Source organism: Ranitomeya variabilis, chromosome 1 (assembly GCF_051348905.1).
Source record: "Ranitomeya variabilis isolate aRanVar5 chromosome 1, aRanVar5.hap1, whole genome shotgun sequence".
NCBI classification, from domain to species: domain Eukaryota; kingdom Metazoa; phylum Chordata; class Amphibia; order Anura; family Dendrobatidae; genus Ranitomeya; species Ranitomeya variabilis.
This window is the reverse complement of record NC_135232.1, coordinates 914747891-914767600: the sequence shown is the minus strand read 5'-3', so window position 1 is coordinate 914767600 and position 19710 is coordinate 914747891. Positions and strand designations below refer to the sequence as shown.

Genomic DNA, 19710 nt, shown 5'->3' with positions numbered 1-19710 from the left:
GTACTTATCCTCCAGAAAAGGTCTAAAGTAATGTCACATAGCAAAAGTAGGCCCTGGGGATTTTCATGTTGTGCAATGTTCTGAAGTCTGCTGAACACAACTTATTTTGTAAGACGAAATCACATGTTTACAGATTAGGTTGAGCAAATAGCTGATTTAAGGGAACCAGACACTTGCTGCAGCCTGCTTTTGCAGCCAGGTATATGTTACATAACGTACTATGAAAGGCCAGAAGACCAGTCCGAGGCTGGCAGCCGGCAGCTTTTTTTCTGCCTTGCTCCACTAGACTGACACGTCTCTCGCTAGGTGTGTGTATAAGGAGAGGCTTGTCACTCTAGGAGAATGGGGCAAGATAAAACTGCTGGCGACTTGCCTCAGACTAGTCACCCAAGAAGAATTGTATCCACAGTTTTTCAAAGTATTTCTTCTCCAAAATGCAGCAGTGTTTGAGTGTAAAACATTCTGTATAGCTGCAATAATATAGCACTTGTTGGATTTATGCAGCCTGTGATTCGGGCAGCATGTACCAGATGACAGGTTCCATTTAAAGGATTGTTCCACTATTCTGATATTGTCGACCTATCCTCGGGTACTGCAGATCCGCCACTTATCCAGTGCAGTACCTGATATACAGTGTACAGAGCTGTGTTGTTAGGCTTTTCTGCGCCTGCAAACACCCGGCCGCCAGCAGTACTGAGAACAACTGATTGGTGGGGGTGCTGGGTGTCAGGCCCCCACCAATCTGATATTGGTAACCTATCCAAAGGATCCATTATCAATATAAACTATATAGAATTTAATATACATTTAACACTATACTTCCTAAACCCAGAAATTGTACCATAAAATACAATTAACTATATCTCCCAGAAAGTGGCGATACAAAACTAAAAACTGGTCCTGCACATGATGGCTGCAGTCAGTTAATGGCCAAGTCAGCACTGGCATGTACGGCTCGTGATCACTCAACCAGTTATTGCTGCAGTGGTCACATGAATGAAGAACACGCCATCATTACTGCAAAATCGACAGGGACCTTTGGAGCAATGGTGGTACTCCTGAAGCGCATCTATTAAAATATCAAGCAAATATTTTGTCGCCTGGGTTTCCATCTGATGCCATTCAAGTTCTATTCACTTGAACAGAGAGAATCACTCCTTCCAAAACCCTGCTACATACTGTACACAATCTTCTTCCAGATTCTAGAATACAAAATGCATACATTATTCAATAGATCCATTGGACCTGATGACTGTGTACGGACCTTGAAAATGCATGTCAGTAAATCTGAATTAGGCTGGAGTCACACACAACGTATAAAACAACGGTTTGTTTTTCACGGCCAAAATTCGCAGAAATGTTCCCCAACAGTGATCCATCCGTATGTCATCCGTGTGCAATGTGAGGATGTGATTTTTTTCTCATTAAAGCATCCGTGTGACATCCGTATGGCGAGATTTTCTCGCCGGCTCGCAAAACGGACATATAATGGATCCATGGCCTCAAATATTCGTGCAAATATATATATATATATATATATATATATATATATATATATATATATATATATATATATATATATATATATATATATATATATATATATATAGTCACTGAGCATGTGCAGACTCTCTGCCTGATGCGGTGAACTTGACAGCTTGGGAAAATGTTCAGAAACTTTCCCACACTAATGAGTTCATGTCTGGTCAGGTGGGGAGGAAGCTTTTCATTCATTCCTCCGTGGTCTACAGCCTGGCTGGTAGCATTAGCGCCACTCAGGGTTGTAAAATATTTAACCCCTTGAGATGGATTGCAGCGTGGGACTTGACTGTATGGCGGACAGGTATGGGATATTGTTGCTTTTTTTATTTTGCTTTTTTTTTTTTTTTTTTACAGAAGAACGAGGGCTTCGCTTGGATTGAGAGTGCAATAAAGATGTTAAACCTGTGTGTTTAATTATTTCATTAAAAGACATAATTCTTAATGTGTGTGTTTTTTAACCCTTTCATACTATTGGATTAATAAAAAATAGGTGTTTTATTGCCACCTCTCCATTATTAACCAGGCTTAATGTCACCTTACAATAGCAAAGTAACATTTACTACTTATTACCCCATATGCCAATGCCACAGGGCAGTGGGAAGAGAGAGGCTAAGTGCCAGAATAGGCGCATCTTACAGATGTGCCTTTTCTGGGGTGGCTGGGGGCAGATGTTTTTAGCCAGGGGAGGCCAATAACCATGGTCCCTCTCTAGGCTATTAATATCTGCCCTCAGTCACTGGCTTTCCCTCGCTGGGGGAGAAAATTGAGCGAGAGCCCACGCCAGTTTTTTCCATGAATTAATCCTTTAATTTAACACGTACAGCTCCAAAATTTTACGCACACACACTACTAACATTATTAGTCAGGGACATACCGTATATAAATCTAACGGATAATGCAATAATATAAGCTGTCAGTGTGATTTTACTATACACTGCACTGAATTGCCGGCTTTTCTATAGGACACCAGTGCATATTTCTCGCAAGTCACACTGAGGGTCTGTGTGGTGTGCTATTTCCTCCGCACGTATAATACGGCCGAGAACACAACGAATGATGGGAGCTGCCCCACAGATTAACATTGGACCGAGTGATATGCAATTTTTTATCGCATAGCACTCGTCCGTATTACGCTCTAGTGTGACTCCGACCTTAAGGCCACATTCACACGTTCATTATTTGGTCAGTATTTTACCTCAATATTTGTACGTCAAAACCAGGAGTGGAACAATCAGAGGAAAAGTATAATGCGGTTTTCATTCTGCAGCATGTCAATTCTTTGTGCGGAATCCGCAGCGGTTTGGCACCTGCTCCATGTTAAAAAACCGCAGGTGTCTAAAACCGCAGTGGAAACCGCACAAAAAAACGCGATAAATGCGCAGTACTTTTTGCACTGCGGATTTCATCAAATCCGCTGCGGAAAAATCCACAGCAGAATCCGCAAAGTGTGCACATAGCCTCAGAGTGCTTTTACAAGTTGCGGCTACAGGCTGTTCATCAAAACTGTGACAAGGTTTTCAGCTGCTTGGCTTGTACGGGTAAAGCGCAATTTCTGTTATTCAAAAATACACCTTATGGTTGTCGGAGATTCCCCTTCTCATAGATGGTCAATCCAACAGCTGGGGGAATGTCCCAGACTATGAAAGTACTATATGAATACAACAAGGGGGTGAAGCGGTAATCAGAGGAACTGTGCCAGGAAAATTAAAATGGAGGGTGCCAGGTATTTTAAAGAGGTTGACCAAAGTTTTTAAAAAAGTTGATAGGAACAGCACACAATTACACAGTAACATCCTCGCTGTTTTAGTTCTCTCTGACAGCTGCAGACTTAAAAGGAACCTAGCACCAGGTTTGGCTGATATAAGATACGGCCATCACCTTTCAGGGATGATATACAGTATTCTATAATGCTGTAGATAAGCCCCCGATCCAAACTGTAAGAGAAGAAAAATAACTTTTATTATACTCACCTGCGGGGCGGTCCGTTCCGATGGGTGTCGCTCTTCTTGGTCCGATGCCTCCCATCTTCTTACCATCCCTGTCCTCCTGCTTGCTTCATGTGGATGATGTGTTCCTGCGTCATCCACACAGGCTCCCCGGCATCACGCTCCTGCGCAGGTGTACCTATCTGCCCTGTTGAGGGCAGAGCAAAGTAATCAACAGGGCAGATAAGTACGCCTGCGCAGGAGCGCGATGCCGGGGAGCCTGTGTGGATGATGCACGGATGCGTCATCCACATGAAGCAACCAGGAGGACAGGGATCGTAAGAACATGGGAGGCATAGGACCAAGAAGAGCGACACCCATGGGACCAGACCGCCACCAGGTGAGTATAATAAAAGTTATTTTTCTTCTCTTACAGGTCGGGTTGGGGGGATATACAGCAATATAGAATGCTGTAGATAAGCCCTGAAAGGCAGTGGCTGTAACTTGTATCGGCCAAACCTGGTGACAGGTTCTCTTTAAGAAGTCCTGTAATATCTGAAAGGTCCAGTCATCGCTTCCAGTGCTGCCAACCACCAGTAAAGTTGACTGAGTGGGTTCCGTGTAGGTGAGAACAGGCAGTACCCATGTGTGTTATTTTTTTAATAGCCTTTGCTAAGAAATTTGTATTTAACAATGGACAACCCTTTTAACTATGCATTAAGCATTTATTGCATTCATTAGGCACATGGCCAGCAGGAGACTAGTACAATTAATCAGTTGCCACAGCAATCACATGTTATTCACACAAAAACCTAAATCGCTGCACGAGAGTCAGCACTGGACGAGAGGAGCAGAGACTAGCTAAGTGTCGTTGTTTTTGCTATTTTACAAAATTGACAGCCATTTTTTAAAAAAAGTCCTAATGATGGATAACCCCTGTACGTTATTTCTGCAATAGAGATCGAAAGTTAAAAAGGGACTTTTCAAATTATTTGCATACATTATAAAGTAAGAGAGAAAGCCAACAATGTAAGTAAAGCAGCTGCTGCCCCAGGCACAAGGACACAACTTCCTCAGGAGTACATGGTCATCCCTTAGTGTCCCACATGGGTATCTCCAGCTCAGCACTACAATAGTGCACAGGTATTGTATCGCTCAACATGGCTTCCTTCATAACAGATGACACACTCCATTACAGCAAAGGGCTGCGTGTTGCAGACAGATGTTCATGAGCATCCAGGCATCTATATGATCCATACTATGGAAACAACTAAGGGTGTGTGCCCAATAGGAGTCAAGAACGCAGTGTCTCACAGTTCCAGCAAAGTGGAAGGGATGTATAGCAATCTTTTGACTTCTGCACCATTTTATTCAATGTAATGTGACAGGTGTTTCCAATCTGCAACATGTCAATTTCTCTTACGGGTACGCAGAGTTTCATGTGCAGATTTGCCCCATAGACTTGCATCAGATACGGAAGTTATCCACACATGACTGTTTCAATAAAGTTTTGTCAAACCCAAATACTTGGAAATATCAAAAATAATGCAGCTTTATTTAAAACATGACATACCAACAAGAGACAAAAGCCGCAGCGTCAACGACACGTGAAAAAACGTACTCGAAAGCAAAATGAAAAAAATGCAAGTAACCTAATCTTCTTAATAGGTGTAGAAAGTCTGAAACCTCAAAAACTCACCTAAAGCTCCTTGTGGGAACGTAGCCTAAGCCGAGCAATCATCACCCTTGTGTCAATTACAAATATTCTTTTACGTTAACGGGATTTTTACTATATTGAGAACAGTTTGGGTAGACGGATATAAAAGAATAATAAAGCCACGTTCACACTTTGCGGCGTCCCTCTGCGGGTTCTCCCGCAGCGGAATTGATAAATCTGCAGGGCAAAACCGCTGCGGTTATCCCTGCAGATTTATCGCGGTTTGTTCCGCGGTTTCCGCTGCGGGATTACTCCTATACTATTGATGCTGCATATGCAGCAATATTGCAGCATCAATAGTGATGTTAAAAATGATAAAAATTGGTTATACTCACCCTCCGATGTCCGGATCTCCTCGGTGCTGCACGCGGCGCTCCGGTTCCAAAGATGCTGTGCCGAGAAGGACCTTCGTGACGTCACGGTCATGTGACCCGGGCGTCATCACGGTCATGTGACCGCGACGTCACCGCAGGTCCTGTTCGCACAGCAACTCTGACCGGCCGGCCGCGTGCAGCGCTGAGAGGTGAGTATAACATGATTTTTTATTTTTATTCTTTTTTTTACCCCAAATATGGTTCCCAGGGCCTGGAGGAGAGTCTCCTCTCCTCCACCCCGGGTACCACCCGCACATTAACCGCTTACTTCCCGCAACGTGGGGTAAGCGGTTCAATGCATTCCTATGGGTGCAGAATCGCAGCGATTCTGCACAAAGAAGTGACATGCTGCGGGTTTTAAACCGCTGCGTTTCTGCACGGTTTTTCCCGCAGCATGTGCACAGCGGCTGGCGGTTTCCATAGGGTTTACATGTAAATGGAAACGCTATGGAAACTGCTGCGGACCCGCAGCATCAAAATCGCCGCGGTTCCGCGGTAAAAACCGCAAAGTGTGAACATGGCCTAAGACTATCACCCAAGAGATACATTTCCACCGTCCCAGGCCTGACAGTGGCTCTTTGTTCACTTCGCTGCAGCAATGATATCCCCAACTACCCAAGTGACCGCTGCAGATAATCACTGACCACTGTGGCACATTACTGAGGCCAGAAACTCTTTATAGAGACCAGGAGGGTAACTGGGATGTCCTGTTCATTGTCTGGTGTAAGTCGCTCATAGCTGGTAGCCAAATGGCACAATGGGACGGAGTTCCTAAAGCTGTCCAAGGGTATGTTCACACTGAGCCTTTGACCACTAGTCAAAAGCGTCTGTTTTCAAAAGGAAGATGATGCAAGAACTGCTCTTTGATTCCGTGCTTTGTCGATGGTTTTTCATGTCAACGTTTTCGGTTAACAATTTTCGAGCATTCTTTCAGTGTCTTTTTATTGGCACATTTCAAAATCCATTTTGCAATGAATATAACTCTCACAAGATGCGCAAAAATAAGGCCAAGCATCTTCTGGGCGTTCTTTTAGCCTTCCTGTTGATTCTTATTGTATAGATTGTAGCAACACAAGAAAATACACGTCACTTCTTTTAACCACTTGACATGTTTGAAAGCATTAAATATTTAAAAGACGCACAAAAGACTGAACAAATAAATAACAGGTCATTTTTCCAATGAAACGCCGTCATTTTTTTGAGCACTTGGTGCTTTTTCAAATGTTTTTAAAGGCTAAAAACTCGGTAAGGCTACTTTCACACTAGCGTTGTGTGACGTACGTCGCAATGCGTCGTTTTGGAGAAAAAACGCATCCTGCAAAGTTGCCCGCAGGATGCGTTTTTTCTCCATAGACTTGCATTAGCGACACACTGCGACAGATTGCCACACGTCGCATCCGCCATGCGACGGATGCGTCGTGTTTTGGTGGACCGTCGTTACAAAAAAACCTTCCATGTTACTTTTTTCGTGCGTCGCATCCGCCGTTTTCGACCGCGCATGCGCGGACGAAACTCCGCCCCCTCCTCTCCGGACTGCAGAATGGGAAGCGGATGCGTTGTAAAACTGCATTCGCTGCCCACATCTTGCAGTTATTTCACAGGTTCCGTTGGTACGTCATCCCGACGCATTGCGACGGCCCATACCGACGGATCAGTGTGAAAGTAGCCTAAAAGACACAGTGTAAATATACCATAACTTTCCTGACAGCGTCAACAGACGTACTGGAGCCATTACAACGTTGTTGGCCCAGGTCTCCCAAGGCTCATGTGACATTGTTATGCCACGTGAACCTTGCAGCTAATCACCAGGGGATAATGGGCTGCAGTGGTCACACATCCTAGGTTCTTCTGCAGGAAAAGAGAGCCCAACAGCTCAATAGCAGCCACTGATTGTCTGCAGGGCTCATGTGAGCCTCGAGAGCCCTGGTGCCAGTACAGGGGGCGAGCACATGCTGATATTATCTTACATTGTATGTAATATACTATAGAAGATGTACAATCCCTTTACAATGCACCAGTGGCTCATACTTTCTGATTAATCTTGAGCATCTTCAGACTGTCCAGTCCTACTTACAGCGTCCATTAGTTGGCTTATTTTCGTCTTTTACGTTATTCTAAATTGTGGGGCGATTTTGGTGCAAGGGATCACAATGCAGGGAGCATATCGAAAAAAAAAACATGTCTAAAACAGATTTTTTTTTTTGCACACATAAAGCCAGATTCCTGGGGCATGGAGTTTAGTACCTCAGCCACAATGGATAAATGCTTAGACAAACGACCACCACATACTGGAAGATGAAGCTGGACAGCGCGAGGGAACAAGAGGTAGTTACCGATACAAGCCAATTATTGGTCGTTAAAGGGTTAGTCAACCACTAAAAGTCATCATCTGTCTGGAGGATAGGTGCTAACGTGCAGATCAGGTGGGGTCCAGTATGACCCACAGCAACTCACTAATTTGGCTCTGAAAAGCCCTCTTGAAATGGAGAGCATGCATGTGCACAATCGCTCCATTCATTCTCCATGGGAATGATCAGGGCCGGACTGGGACTAAAATTCAGCCCTGGCATTTGAAGTTACACAGGCCGACTTGTCACATGGTGACTGTATAATATCTTTGTACACTTGTAGGCAGGGCCGGTTTTGGGGCCCTAGGCAAAGTTTAAAATAGGGCCCCAAATGCACATCACACAAAAGCATTTCGGTTGTATTTACATGCGCTTATCTCAGGCCTCTAAATGAGTTTGATCAACAATACTGAAGTTGTTCAACGCTTGTTTCCCGGCCTCTTTCCACCAGCTGAGGAATAATGATGGGACAGAACGATCACTAACAGATCACTATACAGTATCATGTTATCAGCAGCACATGTACAGTTTACACCAGCGATGTGCTGCTGAGAACAATTGTTTTTTGTTCCAGCAAAAACAATCTGAATATGCAGCATTTTACTTGTTTAGTAAAATACACCCCATAGTCCTCCATATATTATAATGTGCACCACAGTCCTCCATATAGTATAATACACTCCTCATAGTGCCCCATATAATATAATGCACCGCCATAGTCATCCATGTAGTACAATTCACTTCCCATAGTATAATGCACCCCATAGTTCTTCAAATAGTATAACAGAATTCCCCATGATCCTCGATACAGTATAATGCAGCCCACATAATGCAGCCACCACCCTACAGAGTATAATGCAGCCACCCCAGAGCATAATGCAGCCACCCCATAGAATATAAAACAGCCCACCTCCCCATAATATATAATGTAGCCCCCATAGAATATAATGCAGCCCCCCATAGTATAACACAGCATCCCCCATACAACATAATATACCCCCACAATAGTATATAACAGCCACATAGTATATAACACGGCCTCCACCATAGAATATAATATACCCCCCATAGTATATAGAACAACCCGCATAGCAGATAACACAGCCCACATAGCAGTATACAGCACAGCCCATGTAGCAGTATACAGCACAGCCCACATAGTAGTATACAGCACAGCCCACATAGTAGTATACAGCACTGCCCACATAGTAGTATACAGCAGAGCCCACATAGTAGTATACAGCACAGCCCACACACTAGTATACAGCACAGCCCACACACTAGTATACAGCACAGCCCACACACTAGTATACAGCACAGCCCACACACTAGTATACAGCACAGCCCACACACTAGTATACAGCACAGCCCACACAGTAGTATACAGCACAGCCCACACAGTAGTATACAGCACAGCCCACACAGTAGTATACAGCACAGCCCACACAGTAGTATACAGCACAGCCCACACAGTAGTATACAGCACAGCCCACACAGTAGTATACAGCACAGCCCACATAGTAGTATACAGCAGAGCCCACATAGTAGTATACAGCAGAGCCCACATAGTAGTATACAGCACAGCCCACACAGTAGTATACAGCACAGCCCACACAGTAGTATACAGCACAGCCCACACAGTAGTATACAGCACAGCCCACATAGTAGTATAGTAGTATACAGCACAGCCCACATAGTAGTATATAGCAGAGCCCACATAGTAGTATATAGCAGAGACCACACAGAAGTATACAGCAGAGCCCACATCTCTCCTCCCCCTAGAATGGCCCCACAGTCCAGTAAAAAAAAAAAAACACTCCTCACCTCCCCTCGTGCCCACGGTGCTCCCTGTTCCTGTCTCGGCGACTGCAGCTGCACTGCCTGGGACACAGTGAGTGCACGCGCACCCGCAGTGTCAGAGGCAGAGCGGGGAATGATGGGAGAGGGGGCGTCAGGTGACGCTCTCTCCTCCATCATTGCATTCAACTGTACCGGCATCAAAGACGCCGGTATAGTTGAATGCACCAGCAGCGGCGCTGGGTCGGGGGGGGGGAGGGTGAGTCGCCATGCAGTGGCCCACTACTGGCACCAGCCCTTCTGGCATTTGCCAGAACTGCCCGATGGCCAGTCCGGCCCTGGGACTGATAAAGGCAGGTACAGCGTTTGGCGATTTTGGACAGACCCATAGGTAATGAATGGTGCAAAATTAAGTCTTTGGATAGATGATAGTTTTTGGAAACCCTTTAAAGAGTACCAAAGCGACCGTTATTACCAACCGTTTTGTAAATTCCCCTATAGAGCAGAATAGCTGCGCACTCCGACTTAGGTCTTCTGGACCACATGGGCTGCACGCTCACAGCATTTAGGAAACATATACTGTGACATGAATTGTGGCGTATATGTCTGCTGTCGAACACTCTCTTCAAAATCCACATGTGCTACATACAGATTCAGATGCAGACGTGCAGCGAATTGTAATGGGTGAAATCTGCCTCATGTAACACTCCGGACCTACGAGAAACCGGACGTCCATTTATAGCAGGAGCTACGGCAGAAACGATTTCAGCTAAGGATGTGCCAGCAGAGTAACACAAGTATACAGCAAAAATTACGAGACCACTGCAAAATGTTCAGTTTGTCTGATATTCTCTTTATAGGTATACTTTCGAGTGAAGTGCAAATTGCTGTTTTATTCTATAAACTTCTGACAACATGTCTCCGAAGTTCCAAGCAATACATTTGGTATTTTTTTCTGACACAGAAAAATTGTCAAAAGAAAAAAAGAAAACCCAGTGCTTTCAAAGAAAACAAGTTCATAATCATTTAGAAACAACAATACTAATGTTTTAACTCAGGAAGAGCTCAGAAATCAATATTTTGTGGAATAACAAGGATTTTTAATCACAGCTTTCATGCGTCATGGCATGCTTTCCACCAGTCTTTCACACTGCTTCTGGCACAAGAATGTAAGCAGTTCTTCTTTGTTTGATGGCTTGTGACTATCCATCATCCTCTTGATAACATTTGAGAGGTTTTCAATGGGGTTCAGGTCTGGAGATTGGGCTGCCCATGACAGGGTTCTGATGTGGTGGTCTCTTCAGTTTTGCCAGAGCTGCAAGTTTTCTCATGGACAGACAAGACATGAAGCTTTTTTGCTGTGATCTATCATTACTTTCACTTCACTCAGACAAGTAGAAGCAGTGAAAATGGAGCAGCTGATTGGCTGCAAGAGTCACATGACAATAACGCCACGTGAACACCGCAAGGAGCAGAAGGCGCTAGAACGGATGGTGAGAACAATAATTTTAATTTACAAGGGGGCTGCTTCATTTTAAAGGGGGTGCACAGGTAGTGTAGTGGACATCCCCTCTAAATGATGACTTCCCCCCTAGTGACATGCTCAGGTGACTGTCACATGACCACACAAAGCCCAATCTGTATAGTGTGACACCTCCCTCCAGTCCAGTCAGTGACCCATGTAGCTGCCCCCTCAGAGGCCACGGAGCTCAGCCCCAGTCATTAGACCGCTCCACCACACCGGCCGGAGCAGCAGCAGGACCGAATCACACGTTCCCGAATCTGTCACACAGCAACGGCACAAGCAATTGTCAGAACACCCGTGCGGATAGTAAACCCCCAGTCCTACCCGCCAGCCCCGATATTCCTCTCACCGGTCTCGGTGACTCCTCCTCCACTTCATCCCCTGTAATAAACACCGGCTCCCCGCCGCTCCCGGCCCACAGAGGCAGCCATTTTGCACTGTGTATAGGAACACTCCCGGTGTGCTGACGTCATCAGTAGGTAGCGACAGGAGACTGCCCCCAGGACGGCTCATCCAATCACACGCAAGCAAGGAGGCGTCACAGCCAATCGCGTGCTGCCTGACATATCACAACAAAGCCCGTAAACATAGTGTGAGAATGTGGCGATGAGGAGAGATGGCACAGCGCTTATGTCTGCGCAGCACTGCGGCCACTGTCTGAGGGAGAGGTGGACGGGTGTGGGTGTCATATATACACACTGCGGCCACTGTCTGAGGGAGAGGTGGATGGGTGTGTGTATATATGTGTGTGTGTCATACTGTATGCTCTGCGGCCACTGAGGGAGAGGTGGACCGGTGTGTGTATATATTTATATGTGTGTGTGTCTCATATTATACACACTGCAGACTTTATATGAGGTAGAGAAGTGAACGATGTGTGTGTGTGTATACATATATATATATATATATATATATATATATATATATATATACACTGTATGTGTGTTTTATACTATACACACTGCAGGCCTCTGTATGAGACTAGATGGTGGCCCGATTCTAACACATCGGGTATTCTAGAATATGTATATAGCAACCACATAGTATATAGCAGAGTCCACGTAACGCAGCCATGTAGTATATAGGAGCCACGTAGTATATAAATCAGCAACGTAGTATATGACACAACACACATAATATATAACACAGCCCACGCAGTATATAACAGCCCACGCAGTATATAACAGCCCACGTAGTATATAACACAGCCCACGTAGTATATAACACTGCCCACGCAGTATATAGCACAGTGGCGTAGTATATAACACAGGCCACACAGTATATAACAGCCCACACAGTATATAACAGCCCACGCAGTATATAACAGCCCACGTAGTATATAACACAGCCCACGTAGTATATAACACTGCCCACGCAGTATATAGCACAGTGGCGTAGTATATAACACAGGCCACACAGTATATAACAGCCCACACAGTATATAACAGCCCACACAGTATATAACAGCCCACGTAGTAAATAACACTGCCCACGCAGTATATAACAGGTCACGTAATATATAGCAGCCACGCAGTATATAACATTGCCCATGTAGTATATAGCAGCCTCGCAGTATATAACACAGGCCAAGTACTATATAGCAGTGTGGGCACCATATCCCTGTTAAAAAAAGAATCAAAATAAAAAATAGTTATATACTCACACTCCGGCGTCCAGCGAAGCTGTACCGATGCGCGCGATGCGGCCGCCTGCTTCCGTTCCCAGCGATGCATTGCAAAATTACCCAGATGACTTAGTGGTCTCTGATCCTATAATTTCTCTATCACATCACTTTTTTGCGCTATTGGTATATAGCCCATTTTAATGAATTCCATGATTAATTTTAAGTAGTGTATGAAAAGTGCCGGTTTATACGGTTCACTAAGGTAAATTTAGTTTTCATTTAGTCTCCCAATAAATGTGAGAATATCTTTGTTTTCTTTGAACATGCATAATTCCCATATGTTATGATAACACCCTTGTTTTCTATGCTACTGGGACAGTAGAGCTACAGCAGAGCATTGGGTGAAAACTGAATGGCCTCAGTGACAGAGTTTGGCATCTGGCGATAAGAATGTCATCCATGATCCTCTAGTGGATAGGAAGGACATTGTCTTTCCTCCCTTACAGATAAAACTTGGATTGATGAAGCAGTTCGTCAAAGCTCTCAATCACAGTGGAGAATGCTTTAACTATATATGTTCAACTTTTCCTGGTCTTAGTAAAGAGAAGAAAAAGGCTGGAATATTTGATGGACCTCAAATAAGAACACTTATGAGAGACCCAAATTTGATCACATCAATGAATGAGACAGAAGAAAGAGCTTGGAAAGCATTTTGTAATGTGGTGCAGAATTTCCTAGGGAATCAGAAAGCAGACAACTATGAAGAGATTGTGGAAGAGCTACTAATGAGTCTGCAAAATCTTAGATATAGAATGAGTATCAAGATTCACTATTTACACAGCCATTTGGACTTTTTTCCAGAGAACCTTGGGGATGTGAGCGAGGAACAAGGGGAGCGTTTCATCAGGACTAGTGTTGAGCGATACCGTCCGATACTTGAAAGTATCGGTATCGGCCGATACCGGCAAAGTATCGGATCTAATCCGATAACGATACCAATACAAGTCAATGGGACTCATGTATCAGACGGTATTCCTGATGGTTCCCAGGGTCTGAAGAAGAGGAAACTCTCCTTCAGGCCCTGGGAACCATATTAATGTGTAAAATAAAGAATTAAAATAAAAAATATTGCTATACTCACCTCTCCGACGCAGCCTGGACCTCACCGAGGGAACCGGCAGCGTTGTTTGCTTAAAATTCGCGCTTTAACTTCCTTACGTGAAGTCCCGGCTTGTGATTGGTCGCGTGCCGCCTGTTGTGGATTCTGTTTGTGGGCTCCCTCTGGTGGTTACTGCTGGTACTGGGTGACTTTGGTGGGTTGCGGCCTTTGGTTTCCACCTGTCCATCAGAGGCTGGGTGTTTCCTATTTTACCTGGCCTTTCTGTCATTTCCTTGCCGGCTATCAATGTATTCAGATGTGCTCTGTTTTGTTCCTGCCTACCTGCTCCCAGATCTTTCAGGATAAGCTAAGTGCTGATTTTCAGTTGTTTGGTTTTTTGTCCAGCTTGCTTATTATGTCTCTATGCTAGCTGGTAGCTCTAGTGGACTGAGGTTCTCCCCATGTGCCATGAGTTGGCACATGGGTTCTTGTAATCTCAGGATGGTTTTTTGATTAGGGTTTTTTGCTGACCGCTCAGACCCCTTTTGTATCGTTCTGCTTTCTAGTTTACAGCGGGCCTCAATTTGCTAAACCTATATATATCATCTCTATGTGTGTGCCTTCCTCTCATTTCACCGTCAATACATGTGGGGGGCAACTATACCTTTTGGGGTTCGTTCTTCTGGAGGCAAGTGAGGTCTTTATTTTCTCTGCAGTACTAGTTAGCTCTTAGGCTGGTGCGTGGCGTCTAGAACCAACGTAGGCACGCTCCCTGGCTATCTCTAGTTGCGTTTGTCAGGCGTAGGGCAGCGGTCAGCCCAGATTCCATCACCCTAGAGCTCGTCCGTTATATATTTGTACCTTGCTTGTCCTGTGCTATCCCTAGCCATTGGGATTCATGACAGTATAGCCGGCCCACAAAGTGTTAATTGTTTGGGCTGAAGCAGGAGAAAAAGAAGTGTTTAAGGGAAATTTATTTTTTATTTTTTTCCCTTTAGAGTTTTGCTGCCTAGCCCTTAATTGCTGTCTAGCTGCTTCTTACCTCCTCTTAACCCTTGAATGGCTCTGATCTTAGCTGTTTAACATGGATGTCCAGAGTTTGGCTTCCAGCCTGAGTAATCTCGCGGCAAAAGTTCAAAACATACAGGATTTTGTTGTTCACACTCCCATGTCTGAACCTAGAATTCCTATTCCAGAGTTCTTCTCTGGAGATAGATCTACCTTCCTGAATTTCAGGAACAATTGTAAATTGTTTCTTTCTTTAAAATCTCGCTCCTCTGGAGACCCTGCTCAACAGGTCAGGATTGTAATATCTTTCCTGCGGGGCGACCCTCAGAATTGGGCATTTGCATTGGCACCAGGGGATCCTGCATTGCTCAGTGTGGATGCGTTTTTTCTGGCATTGGGATTGCTCTATGAGGAACCCAACCTGGAGATTCAGGCTGAAAAGGCTTTGTTAGCCCTCTCTCAGGGGCATGATGAAGCGGAAATATATTGTCAAAAATTTCGGAAATGGTCGGTGCTTACTCAGTGGAATGAGTGCGCCCTGGCTGCAAACTTCAGAAATGGTCTTTCTGAGGCCATTAAGGATATTATGGTGGGGTTCCCTACGCCTACAGGTCTGAATGAGTCTATGGCTATGGCCATACAGATTGATCGGCGTTTGCGGGAGCGCAAACCCGTGCACCAGTTGGCGGTGTCTTCTGAACAGGCACCTGAGACTATGCAATGTGATAGAATTCAGTCCAGAAGTGAACGGCAAAATTATAGGCGGAAAAATGGATTGTGTTTTTATTGTGGTGATTCAGCTCATGTTATATCAGCATGCTCTAAACGCACAAAAAAGCTTGATAAATCTTTTGCCATTGGTACTCTGCAGCCTAAGTTCATTTTGTCTGTGACTCTGATTTTTTCACTGTCTTCCATTTCCGTTGATGCCTATGTGGATTCGGGCGCTGCCCTGAGTCTTATGGATTGGTCATTTGCTAAACACTGCGGTTTTAGTCTGGAGCCTCTGGAAGTTCCTATTCCTCTGAAGGGAATTGACTCTACACCATTGGCTATGAATAAACCGCAGTATTGGACACAAGTGACCATGCGCATGACTCCCGTTCATCAGGAGGTGATTCGCTTCCTTGTACTGTATAATTTACATGATGTACTAGTGCTGGGGCTGCCATGGTTACAAACTCATAATCCTGTCCTGGACTGGAAATCAATGTCTGTGTTAAGCTGGGGATGTCAGGGGGTTCATGATCATGCACCTCCGATTTCAATCGCTTCATCTACTCCTTCTGAGATCCCTGAGTTTTTGTCTGACTATAGGGATGTTTTTGAGGAGCCTAAGCTCAATTCGCTCCCTCCTCATAGAGATTGTGACTGTGCTATAGAATTGATTCCTGGCAGTAAGTTCCCTAAGGGTCGTTTATTTAATCTGTCACTGCCAGAGCATACTGCTATGCGGAATTATATTAAGGAGTCCTTGGAAAAGGGACATATTCGTCCATCTTCGTCCCCTCTGGGAGCAGGTTTTTTTTTCGTGGCAAAAAAAGATGGTTCCCTGAGGCCTTGTATAGATTATCGCCTTCTGAATAAGATTACAGTCAAATATCAGTATCCATTGCCATTATTGACTGACTTGTTTGCTCGCATTAAGGGGGCTAGGTGGTTCACTAAGATAGATCTTCGCGGTGCGTATAATCTGGTGCGGATAAAACAAGGTGATGAGTGGAAAACCGCATTTAATACGCTTGAGGGCCATTTTGAGTATTTGGTAATGCCTTTTGGACTCTCCAATGCTCCGTCAGTCTTTCAGTCCTTTATGCACAATATTTTCCGTGAATATCTGGATAAGTTTATGATTGTGTATTTGGATGATATTTTGGTGTTTTCTGATGACTGGGAGTCTCATGTTCTACAGGTCAGGAAGGTGTTTCAGGTTCTGCGGGCCAATTCTCTGTTTGTGAAAGGCTCAAAGTGTCTCTTCGGAGTCCAGAAGATTTCTTTTTTGGGGTACATTTTTTCTCCTTCTACTATTGAGATGGATCCCGTCAAGGTTCAGGCAATTTGTGACTGGACACAACCTACATCTGTTAAGAGCCTACAGAAGTTCTTGGGGTTTGCTAATTTTTATCGTCGGTTCATTGCAAATTTTTCCAGTATTGTTAAACCTTTGACTGATTTGACTAAAAAGGGTGCTGATGTTGCTAATTGGTCTCCTGCGGCCGTGGGGGCCTTTCAGGAACTTAAGCGCCGGTTTTCTTCTGCTCCTGTGTTGTGTCAACCAGATGTTTCACTTCCTTTTCAGGTTGAGGTTGATGCTTCCGAGATTGGAGCGGGGGCGGTTTTGTCACAGAGAAGTTCTGATGGCTCGGTGATGAAGCCATGTGCATTCTTCTCTAGAAAATTCTCGCCCGCCGAGCGCAATTATGATGTGGGTAATCGGGAGCTTTTGGCCATGAAGTGGGCATTTGAGGAGTGGCGTCATTGGCTTGAGGGTGCTAAACATCGTGTGGTGGTCTTGACTGATCACAAGAATCTCATTTACCTTGAGTCTGCCAGGTGTTTGAATCCTAGACAGGCTCGTTGGTCGTTGTTTTTTTCTCGTTTCAATTTCGTGGTTTCATACCTGCCAGGTTCAAAGAATGTGAAGGCAGATGCTCTTTCCAGGAGTTTTGTGCCTGACTCTCCTGGAGACTCTGGGCCTACTGGTATCCTTAGGGATGGGGTAATATTGTCCGCCGTATCCCCAGACTTGCGACGTGCATTGCAGGAGTTTCAGGTGGATAAACCGGATCGTTGTCCACCAGAAAGACTGTTTGTTCCGGATGATTGGACCAGTAGAGTCATCTCCGAGGTCCATTCTTCTGTGTTGGCTGGTCATCCTGGAATATTTGGTACTAGAGACTTGGTGGCCAGGTCTTTTTGGTGGCCTTCCTTGTCTAGGGATGTGCGTACCTTTGTGCAGTCTTGTGAAGTGTGTGCTCGAGCTAAGCCTTGCTGTTCTCGGGCCAGTGGGTTGTTGTTATCCTTGCCCATCCCGAAGAGGCCTTGGACGCACATTTCCATGGATTTTATTTCTGATCTCCCGGTTTCACAGAAAATGTCCGTTATCTGGGTTGTGTGTGACCGCTTTTCTAAGATGGTTCATTTGGTGCCCTTGCCTAAGTTGCCTTCCTCCTCTGAGTTGGTCCCTTTATTTCTTCAGAACGTGGTTCGTTTGCATGGGATTCCGGAGAATATCGTTTCTGACAGGGGATCCCAGTTTGTGTCTAGATTTTGGCTGACATTTTGTGCCAAGATGGGCATTGATTTGTCTTTCTCGTCTGCATTCCATCCTCAGACGAATTGCCAGACGGAGCGAACTAATCAGACCTTGGAAACTTATTTGAGGTGTTTTGTTTCTGCTGACCAAGATGACTGGGTTGCTTTTTTGCCACTGGCCGAATTTGCTCTTAATAATCGGGCTAGTTCTGCCACGTTGGTCTCTCCTTTTTTTTTGTAATTCGGGGTTTCATCCTCGTTTTTCCTCTGGTCAGGTGGAGTCTTCGGATTGTCCTGGAGTGGACGTGGTGGTGGACAGGCTACATCAAATTTGGAATCAGGTGGTGGACAATTTGAAGTTATCTCAGGAGAAGACTCAGCAGTTTGCTAATCGCCGTCGCCGCGTGGGTCCCCGACTTCTTGTTGGGGATTTGGTGTGGTTGTCTTCTCGTTTTGTCCCTATGAAGGTCTCTTCTCCTAAGTTCAAGCCTCGGTTCATCGGTCCTTATAGGATCTCGGAGATTCTTAACCCTGTATCTTTTCGTTTGGATCTCCCAGCATCGTTTGCTATTCATAATGTGTTCCATCGGTCGTTGTTGCGGAGGTATGAGGTGCCCGTTGTTCCTTCGGTTGAGCCTCCTGCTCCGGTGCTGGTGGAGGGAGAATTGGAGTATGTTGTTGAGAAGATCTTGGATTCTCGTGTTTCCAGACGCAAACTCCAGTATTTGGTTAAGTGGAAGGGTTATGGTCAGGAGGATAATTCCTGGGTGGTCGCCTCCGATGTTCATGCGACTGATTTGGTCCGTGCCTTCCATAGAGCTCACCCTGATCGCCCTGGGGGTTCTCGTGAGGGTTCGGTGACCCCTCCTCAAGGGGGGGGTACTGTTGTGGATTCTGTTTGTGGGCTCCCTCTGGTGGTTACTGCTGGTACTGGGTGACTTTGGTGGGTTGCGGCCTTTGGTTTCCACCTGTCCATCAGAGGCTGGGTGTTTCCTATTTTACCTGGCCTTTCTGTCATTTCCTTGCCGGCTATCAATGTATTCAGATGTGCTCTGTTTTGTTCCTGCCTACCTGCTCCCAGATCTTTCAGGATAAGCTAAGTGCTGATTTTCAGTTGTTTGGTTTTTTGTCCAGCTTGCTTATTATGTCTCTATGCTAGCTGGTAGCTCTAGTGGACTGAGGTTCTCCCCATGTGCCATGAGTTGGCACATGGGTTCTTGTAATCTCAGGATGGTTTTTTGATTAGGGTTTTTTGCTGACCGCTCAGTCCCCTTTTGTGTCATTCTGCTTTCTAGTTTACAGCGGGCCTCAATTTGCTAAACCTATATATATCATCTCTATGTGTGTGCCTTCCTCTCATTTCACCGTCAATACATGTGGGGGGCAACTATACCTTTTGGGGTTCGTTCCTCTGGAGGCAAGTGAGGTCTTTATTTTCTCTGCAGTACTAGTTAGCTCTTAGGCTGGTGCGTGGCGTCTAGAACCAACGTAGGCAC

General features: G+C 45.1%; 1 protein-coding gene across 17 annotated transcripts in view; it reads right to left on the bottom strand.

Moving 5' to 3' along the window:
- Positions 1-11703, bottom strand: part of BLTP1 (bridge-like lipid transfer protein family member 1) — a 322576-nt gene extending 310873 nt beyond the window's left edge. For all 17 annotated transcript variants that reach the window (XM_077279045.1, XM_077279047.1, XM_077279052.1 and 14 more), the window contains exon 1: positions 11578-11703. The gene's annotated coding sequence lies outside the window, so the exon portion shown is untranslated. The remainder of the gene's footprint in view (positions 1-11577) is intronic.
- Between the last annotated feature and the right edge of the window lie 8007 nt (positions 11704-19710).